The sequence below is a fragment of the Glossina fuscipes genome, unplaced genomic scaffold (assembly GCF_014805625.2).
Source record: "Glossina fuscipes isolate IAEA_lab_2018 unplaced genomic scaffold, Yale_Gfus_2 2, whole genome shotgun sequence".
NCBI lineage: Eukaryota > Metazoa > Arthropoda > Insecta > Diptera > Glossinidae > Glossina > Glossina fuscipes.
In genome coordinates this window covers 15,373,345-15,387,141 of record NW_023998416.1, presented here as the reverse complement: position 1 = coordinate 15,387,141, position 13,797 = coordinate 15,373,345, and positions in this window count along the sequence as shown.

The window sequence follows — 13,797 nt, the reverse complement described above, 5'->3', positions numbered from 1 at the left end:
ATAATATCATTCCAAGAGATGTTGTTTGATTATTTAACTTTAGTTTTAATCAACAAACATATTAAAAACACATATGAATATTATAACATAAAATGCCTATGTAAATATTTCAATAAATAGCAATAGTTTATTGGTGTTTGTTTCTATCCATATATTGCTTAGAAGAACATTTAAATATACACATCAAATGTATATATGCATATACATATGTTTGTATGTGTGTGTGTCCAGGCATAATAAACTATATATAAAAAGGATAAATTTGTTCAGCTACATACATATGTAATACATATACATATATATAATTTATATATAATTTATATATAAATTATATAATAAAATATATATATAATTTTATTTTCAAATATAAAAAAAAAAAAAAAGATATTTTAAATCTGATTAACTTGTTGCTTTTTTAATTTCATTCACAGCAAATTTTCACATTAAGTAGTGAGTTCAACTCACATGTGAAAAACATGAGATGGTTATGTGTGTGTGGATGTATAACATTAGAACGCACTTAGTTTCTATGGCGGATGCCTACAAGTTCTGAGCTTCGTACACTTTCGCATTGACAAACAAAAAAAAAAAACGAATTCTGTTTACGCACCAAAACCTAAGCAAGTCATGTGTTTTTTTTTGCTGTTTATTACCATAGTAGCTCGACTACGGAAAATACGCGAACGAAAGGTTTATTTTCTTTTTCTCGAGCTAGCCATGTTTTTTACATCAGAATTTTTGATTTTTTCTCTGGAGAGATTACTACTAATAATAACTCGCTGCCACAAAAACTAATTTTGCAAGATAACAGAAGGGCATGGCTTAAAAGATTGAAATTGATTTTAGAAAATTTGGAAAATGAAAGCGAGGACTTCATCCTATTTTTAAGGTTAAGCTGAAGAGTAACGCTTTGCGAATTAATTCGATGAAATAGTAAATTTTGCAAAGTAGTTGAATTTTTTTTTTTTCTCAAATCTTAACGCGGAATGAGGGCAATTTTCTCTTAAAATCATTTAAAGAATGCTCAAAGTTAATATCGAGTTGAACACACGACGTTAATATATACCTTCAATGTTTCTGCCAAATTTGAGGTCGAGATGCTCTAATTTGATTTAGGTAATGTATTTCGAAAAGCAGATGCGTATAAGTAAACACGAAATCACACTTTCTACAAACTGCTAAGTTGCATGAATTATGATCAAAATATAATTTTTTATTTGACGGCTCTGAATATCTTATAAGGGGGTTCCTCCTCGATCTAGAATACTGTAGTTGTTCGAGCCGAAGATTGGGCACTTTCAATGAAAAAAGAATTTCAAAAAAGCAAGAACGAGAGAGGAAACGTGATGTCTGTGGCTGACAAGCAATAGAAGCCCTTCCAAGTTAGAAAATAAATTATTTTCATTTGGATTTGTGCAAGCAGTATGTTCGAGGGGATAAAAGGAACCCATAAAAGCGATTATTTTCATTCCGTTATCGAATTTAATTTCTAAAAGAATCTTATCTAACAAATATTTAGTTGCTCAAGTGTCTCGTGGTGGTTGATTTAGAAGTTTATCTCTCGACTTTTGTGTTTGGTGAAAAAATCATTTTTTATCATGTTTTGTTTTGAGATATGGTCGTATACATGCACCATTTCGGCCGCCTAGTTGTTTCTTTATCACAATAACAACAACAACAACAAATAAATAAAATTTAGTTTGATATATTATCGGCAATGATTAATTGTGCTTGTTTCAATCGTCCGAAAATGAGATTTACATATTGATATATATATTGGCTATTCAGCTAATCCGCTCATGACTGGATTTTGACAGTTCTGTTATGGCAGATGGCAATTGGCAAATAAAAGGACATACAGCCAAGCTTTCCTTTTTCCGTGGAACTCTTGTTGGTCTACCTCAGTATGAATGGAAATATCACTTCAAACCAGCAACAATTAAACAGGTTTTAGTGTTATTGTAGGCATCGGATAGATTTTTTTACAAATTGCTTTTTATTTTCTCTTCATTTTCGGAAATGGTAAAGATGGAGAGAATACTAAATTTATCATAGGGTTTATTAAATCATCGCTCCCGGAATTGCCAACAACTGTAACAAAAACCTTTCTATAGTACTCACGTATTCAATGTAATGCTAAAAGCACCAGGACACACAACCTAAGCGGAAGGTTTCACTTAATGGACAAAAAGCTCAGTCAATCTTTTGTCCTTGTAAACGTAAAGCGTATTTCACTCCCCAATTGGAATAACGAAGACAAGTATTTATATGTAACCTCTGGATCCTAAGCTTACTATTAGCTGTCACATTAATTAACAATGTTTGTAGAGTAAAAATGTCGGCTGATTAATGAATAGGAATTCATATGGACAGCAAAAGAAAAAGAATAATCGAAACTATATTTCATTTCTTCATGCTCCAGTTTAGGTCTTCTGCTATCTATTGTTATATTAAAGAACTACAAATTGCTTTGAGTAAAAAAATCCCTAAAAGTAAGCAACAATCTAACATTTTTCTACACTGTAAGTATGTAATACATATATAACAAACTTACATCACAATGTGTTACCATTTTGTCTCAAAGAGTACGGCAAACTTGTGGTAGGACTGCTGCCATCTATTAACAATGAAAAAGAGAAGAAATTGTTTACAAATCAATGAGAGGTGTAGCGAATTCAAAGAAAGGCATAGCGAATTCAAAGACAGGTATAACGAATCCGATTGAAAACAGAAGAAATTTTTTGGAATTTTTTAAACCAGAATTTTTTTAATACGTCAACTAAAAAATTTGAAGCGAAGAGAAGTTGGAGTATCCTGTAAAATTCAGACGATCAAATTCAATCAATCACGTCAGTGGAAAACCATCAAACTCTATTGAGGAGAGCCGTACGTCAGGCGTCACTTTTGTATAGCGTGGTATGCTATTAATATGCAACGACACAAACCACCTAAATGCATTACATTTTTGTAGTCAAAGCAGTTTTGTAAGAGAAACAAAATGAATGCTTGCTCTTCCATTTCCACTGATATATTTTTGATTGCATAATATGCTGCCCCGTAGTATCAATTGAACAAGTTTTGAATTTTGCGGAAAATGCAGTTTTTTTGAAGTATTTTCTTCTTATTTATTCTCATTTATTCTTTTACCTCAATAACAAAATCGAAAAATATTTGCGTACAAGATGGAGCTAAAAACTGTTATATGCAAACGTATTATGAGCAAAGTACAATGTTTTAGTACTAAGGAGTTTCGAAGAAACTTGAGTCTTTGGTAAATAAAAATAACTTTTGAAAATTCTCAAATGTATTGAGAGAGCAAGAAAAAGGGAGAAAGAGAGAGAGAGAGCGAGCTTAGTTTTGTTTATGAAAAAATGAGTGACTTTTTTGAAAGTTTTGTTTGGTAGTTTGAAGTCACTACATGTACTGAATTCACAAATGAAATCTTACCCGTTCACCTTTTTACATTTTAATAGAACTGAACTATGAGTGACCTTCGAACATTTCTTTGAACATTTACGGTTCACTTATTTCTTAATTTCTTGTTTATTTTTGAAAGCAGTTAAGGCAGTGTTTCTATAAAATTTCGACCGACTATTATAGCAAGAGTTTGATAGAAATATATTACAAAGCACTCTTCAGATAAATTAATATCGTATTCAAAACATATCGTATCTATAAAAATTGTTTCTTTTGATTTCCTTATATAACGTATATAAACCAAACCTTACGAAATCCTGTTTGTACGAAACCCGTATGCTTGTTAGCCTTTTTTTTGTGCAGTTAAAGTTGAAGTCAGACACTCCAGCCGAATAGCAAAAAAAAACTTATCGTATTTCAAATACAAATATAAATGGTGTGTGGGTTTGCATAATTCTGAATTCATACATCGTTTAAGAGGTCAACAAATTGAAAGCAAGAAAAACATATAAGATAAATATTTAAGTTTTTCATATAAATGAAAATGAAATTGAAACTTTTAAGTAACAGTGCGTGTCCTTTGAGAGTAATTTTGTTGATTTTGTTAAATGATTTCGATTAAAATCATTCATTAACGTTTACATTGCATTAAGTGGTTAATTTAAAGCAAAAACCCATATGGTTTGCTTTTTTTATATAAGCAAATGATGAGCCAACAAGCAAGCGAAGCAAAGCTGTATTATTGACCAGAGATTTATCGCAAAAGCAAATAAAAACATTATGGTCGGGTAATAGGGACCATTCAATGCCTTACACCGTTTCACTTAATTCAATTGTTCATTTATTTTCTTGATAATCGTACCTTGTGCACACTTTTCATAAGAGCCCTGCTCTGGAAAAGGACATAAAGGATAATATGGTCTGATTACAGCAGCTTTAACCTTCTTGTCATAGATCTTGTTACTATTCACCTATTTTTGTTATAAATACTTAAAACCAGTGGGGTTGCTGATCATGAGTACCTTTACGCGGAGTGAGGTCAGAAAGATAGACTTACTTGGTCGAAACTAGCCGCTGTTAGCTGTGATGTGAAATCACTATTAGGAATCAATTTTCATTAGCTAACATAAACAAAAAAACTTTCTTATGATATTAATATTTGTTTTTATTACTACATATATGGAGTAAGCCGCAAATAATAGATTTACTTGATCCAAATTCGTTACAGCTGATTTTTATGTCCAACTGCGATTGTGGACCAATTGTCGTCGTTATGTATTGGACATTAGACGATTTTGCCTATTTTTCGTAGCAATTATTTATATAAGAGCAGGGTCAAAACGTCGGCCCATGACTTAGCGAGAAACTTTGAAAAGTAAAAAATTTGCTTCCTATAAAGACTTTTTCAAAATATTATTATTATTATTATTATTATTATTAATTTCGCCAGAGAAATAAATTGTAAGACTTAACTCTAAAAAGCACTAGCATCTAAGGCTATCGGCTTTTATTAAAAACTCTACCGTACTTGAAATTCGAACCCACGCCAGATGACTTGCTAGTCGAGATTCCTCGCCTTCGGCTACTCAGGCGGATCTTTTTTAAAATAAAATACTATATCGAGAGTGGTCAGCACTAAGGCATTTTCAAAAGCATTCAGGTTTGAGTCGAAAAGTCATTATTGTAAAAGTTTTGTTAAAATATCTCATGGACCGGCAAAAGGCGAGCGAGCACACATGCTTTAATCAAATCCAGAAACTGATTCTGAATTGATTGGTAATATAAAAGGTGGACTTTTGTTAAGTCTTTCACATACCGCACAAACAGAAAACAACTTGTTTCACAAGTAATGCTAGACATCAGGATACAATTTCAAAAGTTTATTTTAGATCACAAGCAATTTTCATAAATTTATATTCAACGTTAAGACGCTGAAAACTTTTTCCGTATAACTTGATTTGGTTATATGTAACCGTAGTTCTAACTTTAACGGAATAACTTTAATAAGTTTTTCAAGTGTTTTCCGCTTAGAATAAATACACAAATAGAAATTTTTTTTTTGTTGTTTGTTGTATGTGTGTGTGATCTTTATAAAAATTTCATTTCCCATTCACCAATGTGTCAATCGCAATTGCACTAAAGTGTACTTCCGCTTGCGTATGATTTCAGACAAATATTGCTACCAGTCTCATATAATGTTATGCATATGATGTTTGTGTATAGGTGTGCATATATTGTGCTGGCGGAAAAAAAGAAAACAATTTCGATCTCTTCTGTCCACGTGACCACGCAAACTTTTTTTTGGTTCACTAATATACTTAATGGCAATCATCATTAAATGCTTAAATGCCATGAGTTTAATTTTATTACGTCTTCCTGTCAAGTTGCTTCCTGCTCTTGATAATCGGGTTATCAATGGAAAAGCGTACTATCGCATAGAAAAATTCCATTTGTCCTTAAGAGTGGGTGTGTCAAATGACAACTAACGTTTTGTCAAAGCGATTCAAGAGAAAAATTGAACATAAGGCGCACGGTACATTTAATTCGCCATTTTAAAGACATAGTTGAGCTAAACGCATACATTACTGAAGTTAGTTCAATACCTTTTTGTTCGTCGAATAAGTGGTAGCCCTAGCCAAACATGGTTTCATCAAAGGCCGATCGACGTTAACCAACCAGCTGAAGTTATGCTGCGGCATTTATAACGTTTACTTTGATAATTGTCCTGGGCTGACGTTGTCTGTCTGTCAGTCAGTCAGTCAGTGAGTCAGTCAGTCACTCAGTCAGTCAGTCAGTTTGTCTGTCTGCCTGTCAGCCAGTAAGTCAGCATGTCTGTCTCTCTGATAGTTAGTCTGGCTGTCGGTCTGCCAATCACTCAATCAGCCAGTCTGTCTGTCAATCAGTCTGTCTGTCAGTCAGTCAGTCGGTCAGTCAGTCGGTTAGTCAGTCAGTTTGCCAGTCGGTCATTCAGTCAGTCTGTCAGTCTGTCTGTTAGTTAGTTTGTCAGTCAGTCTGTCATTCAGACATTTCAGCAATGCCTCTGATCAAATGAACCATAAACTATTATTAGGGAAACTCGATTTTCTAGAACTTGAAACATACCTGGTTAAGTATATAAAATCTTTGAAAGTAGAACACAAATAGTTTTCTTCCAATTGTATCTATTTCTGTCTTCTCGTGAGTCTCTCGAGCAGGTCATTTAGGTCTTATTTTATTTGGTATATATTCATGGGCTCCCAGTGGTTATTCAGGGCGCGCCATGATTTTTTCTTCCGTAGTTTTGTAATTAAGTTATGGATTATGACGTGCCGTCGGTTGATAATACTTATAGCTGGCTCTTACATATATAAATAAATAGACTGATAAAAATGTTGGAAACTGATTTTTCCTCTATGCACAGGTTTTTCGTGAAAGGCGTTCTTGGATTTTCAAAAAAATACTAAAAGAAGCTTAATGAAGCTCATGTCACGAAACTGCTCTTGCTAAACTGATGCTGGAGTAGTCTTTTCCTTGCTACAGATTATACAAAGAATCAGTTCCAAAAAGTCGAATTCTTCATCTTGCTTGGCTTAGGGTAAAGGGAATGAAAACCTTTCTCTCATGTATGGGATCCGATGTGATTCAGGTCGCTGCTGAAGGGATAACAATTGTCGAAATCTCTCTCCCTTTGCCGGATATCACAACTTTTTCCTTTTTTCGTAGCCCGTCTTTTATGCTTATGCAAGACTGAAATGCTTGCATAAATAGCGAGGCTATATTTGCTATTCGCGTTCAGGCGGTTGGCATAGTAATGCTATAAATTAATTTTGTATAAACCAGTTGCACCTCAAGGTAAAGCAAGGTTTTGATTATATTTGTTATTGTTGTTTTCTACCCAATAAGATGTTCTAAGGGATTTCAATTAGGACACTTATAGCACACAAGTTTGCTTTTCTCACACAGATGTCAATTTCGCGGTCGCTATAAAGGTAATATACGCACTGCTTTCGAATTTCAGCTGAAATTTGTTCAAATATCTTATGTGTTGAATAAGAGATTATGAAGGAATTGTTTTCCAAAGCCGAATGGGACGACACAATAAAGCAATAAAATATCAATAAAAAATGAACAAAATATTAAATTATAATTGAAGCACCATAAATGATAAGCTAATTCAAAGATGACATAAACGCAGGCTTGTGTTAGATGGGAAAATGCTTGCAGCAAAATCGAATTTAAATGAAACCATTGTTTTATAAAATGGAACACAATTAACATATTTAATAATGAATTGATGATGATTCTATTCTATTGTACTAATTAGGTGTTAACATCTATTATACATTATACAATAATATTAACATTAGCAAAGAGCATCATATCATCATTGGTGTCGAATATGTCTTTTTCGAATTCATTTTTCTACTTATTTAAATGACATCTATGTTCTCTAGAATAAGGGGAGCACTGAATACCATCATCAATACACTATTGTCACACATACTTTAATGAGACCGTAGACAAAATTGAAAAAAACCCCACCATTGCCCACCACACTAGACGGGTAATGAAAACCAATCGACATTACGTTGAGTGCGGTTATGTATTAGGTTTATAGGTTAGTTTGACTTTACTTGGATGAGTTCATTTTTTGGCCAACTGTTTGCCGATTGAGTTCGGTTGGTAACCATTAGTAAATTAAACAAAAGAAGAAAGGATACATTCATGTTCGTTTAATCCCGCATGTTCACCAAATTGATTTTATGGTGTTTTCTTCTTTTTTTTTTTTTCTTTCCAAAACTTAAATACTTAAAATAAATGAATAGCTGTTAAGGCCTCGTAATGAAGTATCCAAGTATGCTTGTAAATTAATTTGAAGCGCTTCGTTTAAGACGCAACAAACTTTGAAACTTTTCTTTTCATGATTCGCATACTAAAAATAGCAAAGTAACAAAATCATTTTCGATTTGTAATTGTAATCGTCATCATGATCAAGCAGATGTATTGAAATTGTTCAACAATTCAAAGTAATCGTTAATTTTAAACTCTTCATTAGTTTAGAGTGCTTCATTGCATTCGCAGCTGTTGTGCGTGGTAAGCCAGAGAAAGTACGCTTCGAATTTGAGATTTCTTCCTAATTGTGCAAATCAAAAGCGATGATGAACCGCTCTTGAGACGATGGCTACTTGTCCAAATTGAAAGAGAATATAAAGTGCATATCTGATCCATGCAAACAATAAGCAAATAAAGTAAGTTTTACGGATGAGACTGCATTCAGCGCATGCATCACGTTTCTATTGGAGTATACCATAAACACAGTCTCTATTAGTTTTCGATTGCGTTAAGATACAAGGTTGAAAGTTATCTTGGATATGGTTATCGGACTAAAGTCAATACAAGTCCTTTGCTTCTGTTCCTATAATTTAAAAAATCAAAACAATATTTTACATAAGATTATATATAAAGGTCGAGATCGAAAATCATTTTAGCAATAGAGAGCAGTAGCAATAGGAACAGAGAAGCATAACATAGACTTTCAATCAATTATAGATCGAAAATTTAATACAAATACTTATCAATGCACATTCACAAGATCAAAGAATCCATAAATTTTCAATATATTTTTCTCAAGAGATGTTATTTAGAGTTCAGAAAACAGCATTGATAGCAATCCGGACTTCATGTCATTATGTGACATCAACGAGAACAGTCATCGACTATTAAAACAAAGAGAAACGAACATATATGATATGGTGCTTTTGCAAGTGTGATAGAATGCTCAGGAGAAACGGCTGTGATTTGCTTTGGTTCGATGAAACTTCTTCTTGACGTTTGAGATCAGACAACTAAGCAAAAACTGTATTCGTTACAGATCAACGGATCAATAATGTTTATCAGCGACTATTTGTTTTAAAAATTTCGTGCTGCAACAGGTTTGGTTTTAACTGGATGGTGCCGTATCTCACGCTTCCACTGACAGCAATCAATTTATGGACGAGAAAATCGTCAACAATCGAGACAATTATTTCGCAAAATTCTTAAGCGAATGGACTTCAAACTATCTTCACTGCATTATTTCTTCTGTAGATAGGGAAAAGTTCGATCACTACGAAGGCGTGTAGAACTATATGAATCCTTCAAATGTAGTCGTAGTGAACATATGCTGGAAACTATTTTTAAAAATTAATTGTCAAACAGTTATCTTTTAAATGCTATATAAATTACCTTGAAAATCAATTTTATTTTTAAGAAATAATAAAAAAAAACGAATTTTGTTTGTGAGAAAATGTTGTTGATTGTTGACTTTTCCTTCAAATTCATCAAATTATAAGAATTCAAATCGACTGTCGTAAGGATTCAAATCGGCAGAAATTGCACTGTATTTTATAATATTCGAATATTAATCAAAGACATTTATGTTTTACGTCTTTCTCTATAACATATTTCTGAGCGTTATGAACGAAAACAACGGGATATACTAGATTTGGTAAAACAGTTGCTGGTGCATGAAGTATCCTTGCTGGCAGATATGTATAAAATATTAAATTGCCCATAACAAACAAACAAACAAACAAATAGATGTCGATGTCGCCGATTACCGAAAGTATTCACACACACACACACATATATATATATATATATATATATATATATATATATATATATTTATATGAGAATTAAATGCTTTATATCAAGTGTTATTATAACGTTTCGATGTCGACAAAATTTCTGAAAAGTCAAAAAACACCTTACCTTCTACTGACCAATACTACCTGTTCTTGCTGCATTTATAAGTATCGCAAGTCAATTTATCCATTGACTTCTAGAATTGGTCATAGCTTTTTTACATCGCCTGTAGAATTTAAACGGTACGAAAGGGTTATGATCAACTTAAGAATTTTCAAAAGAAAAAAAATCATTTAATGATATTTATACATAGAGGAACATGCAGGACATATATATAAATTAAAATTGTCTCCTTGATCCATAAAAGTCATACATTGCAGACTTTAAACCTTATATTCTACTCTACAGTATGTAGACCGCTTCAGTGTGATATTTGAAATTTAATATGTTTTTTAAATATGATTTATGTGGGGAAATTAACCAAAAGACTATAAGCGACCTTCGGTTCATAAACGTAAAAGTAGTAGTACATGTTCGTTTTTTATGGCTGGTCGCATTCCAACATTCGTAACATTGTACAGTTAGGAGTAAAGAGAAATAACATTACACCGCTCTTTGAACATTTCTTAAACTAACATTTCTTTAAACGTAAAGAGAGGGAGATGAGCATAAACAGAAATGTTAAACGTAACAGCCTTTGCTGGCACATAGTAGCGATGGTAAATTGTTTTCAAATTCAAAAAGACTGCTTGCCGTTCCAAAGCGTTTTAAAGAACACTGCAGAAGAGTAAAGTGTAAGCAGTTTCCTGTTAGATGCGGCAAACCACCCAGTGCAATGTTAAAATTTTCCCTTTATTGGAATGTATTTCATATGTAAAATGTGTTATTATTAGGAGCTTTTCTTCGTTAAAAAGCTTTCAAATTTGAAAAATTGTTCTCTGAGTATTCTCAGTTTTGTTTTGTTCATGCCTGCATAAAAACATTTCAGTTTTCTCAAACTATTTTCAAAGCTTTTCGCGTTTACTAGCATGAATACATTATAAAATCTAATGCTTGTTCCAGAGCCTCGACACTCTTGTCAATGAAAGCTCGCCGTATGCAAATTGCGATGCAGCTAACTGTGTCCAAATTTTCCTTCTTTATGGCCGTGAAAAATTTGACGAAATTTTCATATTTGTTAATCCAATCGTTTTTATTTTCTCCAAAATATTCTACTAATGAATGAAAATCTTTTCCGAGACGAAAAGGTATTTTTAATAAATTTATTTTTATTTTGATTGTAGCATGTGCCGTAAAGCCTCCTTCCAAATAGGATTTAAATAACTGAAAGAACAGCATAAGTGCGAAGCTGTAAATTTTTATTCAATTAAATCTGAGCCTGACGTTGAGAAAAAAGTTTGCATATACCGAACCTTCCCGTTTGAAAAGGAGATAACAGAATTTCTATTTTGTCAAAGAAAGAAAAAAAGTTTTCAATTCGATCATTAATTATTAATTTAAATAATTTATATCTATCTTAGTGATAAGATTAAGAAAACTTATACTGCAGAGTCAATTACACAAACAACTATTTTAATTGTTACTGATTTGAATTTTGAGGGAATAATTGGTCAGAATCATCTAATCACTAGATACAAAATTGTTGTTTCTATTGCATAAAGGTCACATAAATATATGTTATTACAGCATGTATTAAGAGAGATGACATTTAATTGTAGGGATATTTGCATTGAATCAATTATATTGCTGTATGCTGGCTTGTAAGAGCTGGCATCACTCATCAGAAATTATTTGCCGCCCATTTGTCTTTTCAAACTAAACGAACGCCTATACGTATATGTGTATCGCCTGTACCTATATGTGTTGGGCCATCCTCCCATTCGCCTTTTACTCCTTAACGAACGTTTGAGATCAAGGCTAGAAGGCAAATCTATAAGCAAGTTAAAGCTTTGGGCCGAGTTTCCAAACGCTTGTATCAGGTTTATTTCTTGTCATAATTATGATATACATGATTCGGTTATAGAGCTCCTCCTTTTCCGCATCTATTGCATCAAATTCAGGCTAAAAAAAAGTTAGTCAACATTTTAGGGTAAAATAATCCATTCACTGAAGCGGCAGCATTTTTGAAAAATACGACTTGATCGTCGATCACATTATCAGTTTAATTATTAGTCGTGTTTTTTTCAAATGATTGAATCTCATCGTGCAGAATAGTGTTGTTTCGATGATCATCATCTCGTTCATGCATTCAGGCATTCAATCCGCAAACGTACGGCCTTATGTTGGCTTTAGTTTGTTTTATCAACTGCCAAGACAGGTGAAGATCGAATATGCGGTACAAGATGCTTTGTGTTTTTCCCAATTTCTGCGATCGTCCTCCGTAGCCGGGTATGAGTTTGATTCTTCTAGTGAGGAAAAGTGCAATCATTTTTGCGAACCCTTGTCTTGAACTTCCACGCAATTTTTATACGGAATATCCATTATCCCGAATTGCTGTGCGAGTCGGTATGAATTCATATTTGGAAACTTTCTAGTTTCTACTTGTCAAGTAACATTGCAATGGAAATTGTCTTGACTATTCAAAAATTCTCTATTTCTCATTATAAATTTTGTTTACACAGTTGTTGTGTGCAAGCTTTTTTGGAACAACCTGGCCGGACAGACGAACAGACGTGGATAAATCAATCGATTCCGTTATCCATGTTAATCAAGTTTAAACACACATCTTTGGGATCTTCTCGCTATATATCGTTGGCCATGTATTAATGTAAAAAATTGTGTTGTCTTTTTTAATATTATACTCGTTCCCTTGCTCGAACAGCGAAAGGTTCAAATCGATGAATTGTTTCACTAGACTTTAGCAGATAGGTATAGACCTTACTCTTCTTGCCCCATCATACCCACAATATTATCTTCCTACCAAAGCAATCCAATCGCACAGTCGATAAGGACGGTCTCGAGTTCGGATCTAGGGCGAAGGGCGAAGAAAAAATGCTTTCGGCCAATGCTTTTTATTTATCACGTCTCTCTTAAACGTCTCTATTTTCGTTACAAAGAAAATGTATTTTCGCATTTCGATAAGTGCTGGTGTTACGACTACCGATTACTGTCAGACTTATCTGGGCTATAACACATCTTCAGACATGTGCATTCTCCAGACATGCTAGTGTTAAAGTTATATATGGAAAAATTTCGGTTTCATATTTACATTATTGCTTTACTCAGCATATTTATTTCAATAACTCAATGAACAGCAGCGTGATGCATGTCCAATTAACAAAAATTTATGTGAGTTGACTAATACACAGTTTCCTTCTATGTTTCATTTAAGCTATACTTCAATAAAAAATATATACATATATATGTATACACATGTATATGTATATAGCCGGTACTACAATCAATATCTTAAAGTAAAATGAAAAATAAAATGTAACAAATTAATTAAGAAAAGCGCAATAATATTGATTATGGAGTTCAAGAAGAACAGTAGAAAGCCGCATTAGTACAATTTTATCAACTTCAATACGTTAGTCAGTTACTTATGCTTCTATGTGCTTGTATGCTCAACTTTATCATGTTGATAAATATATACATATATGTACATAAATATTTCCTGGAGTTCTAATTACCGGTTGCTTAATTGCAACTAATTTGGAAAAATTGCTTCAAAGAGCACGGCACGGGTGAAAAGACATCATCAATTTTCTGATCCCAAATAAAACCCCACCATCATACATCTATTCATTATTTGATGCAACTTCACTTGTGTTT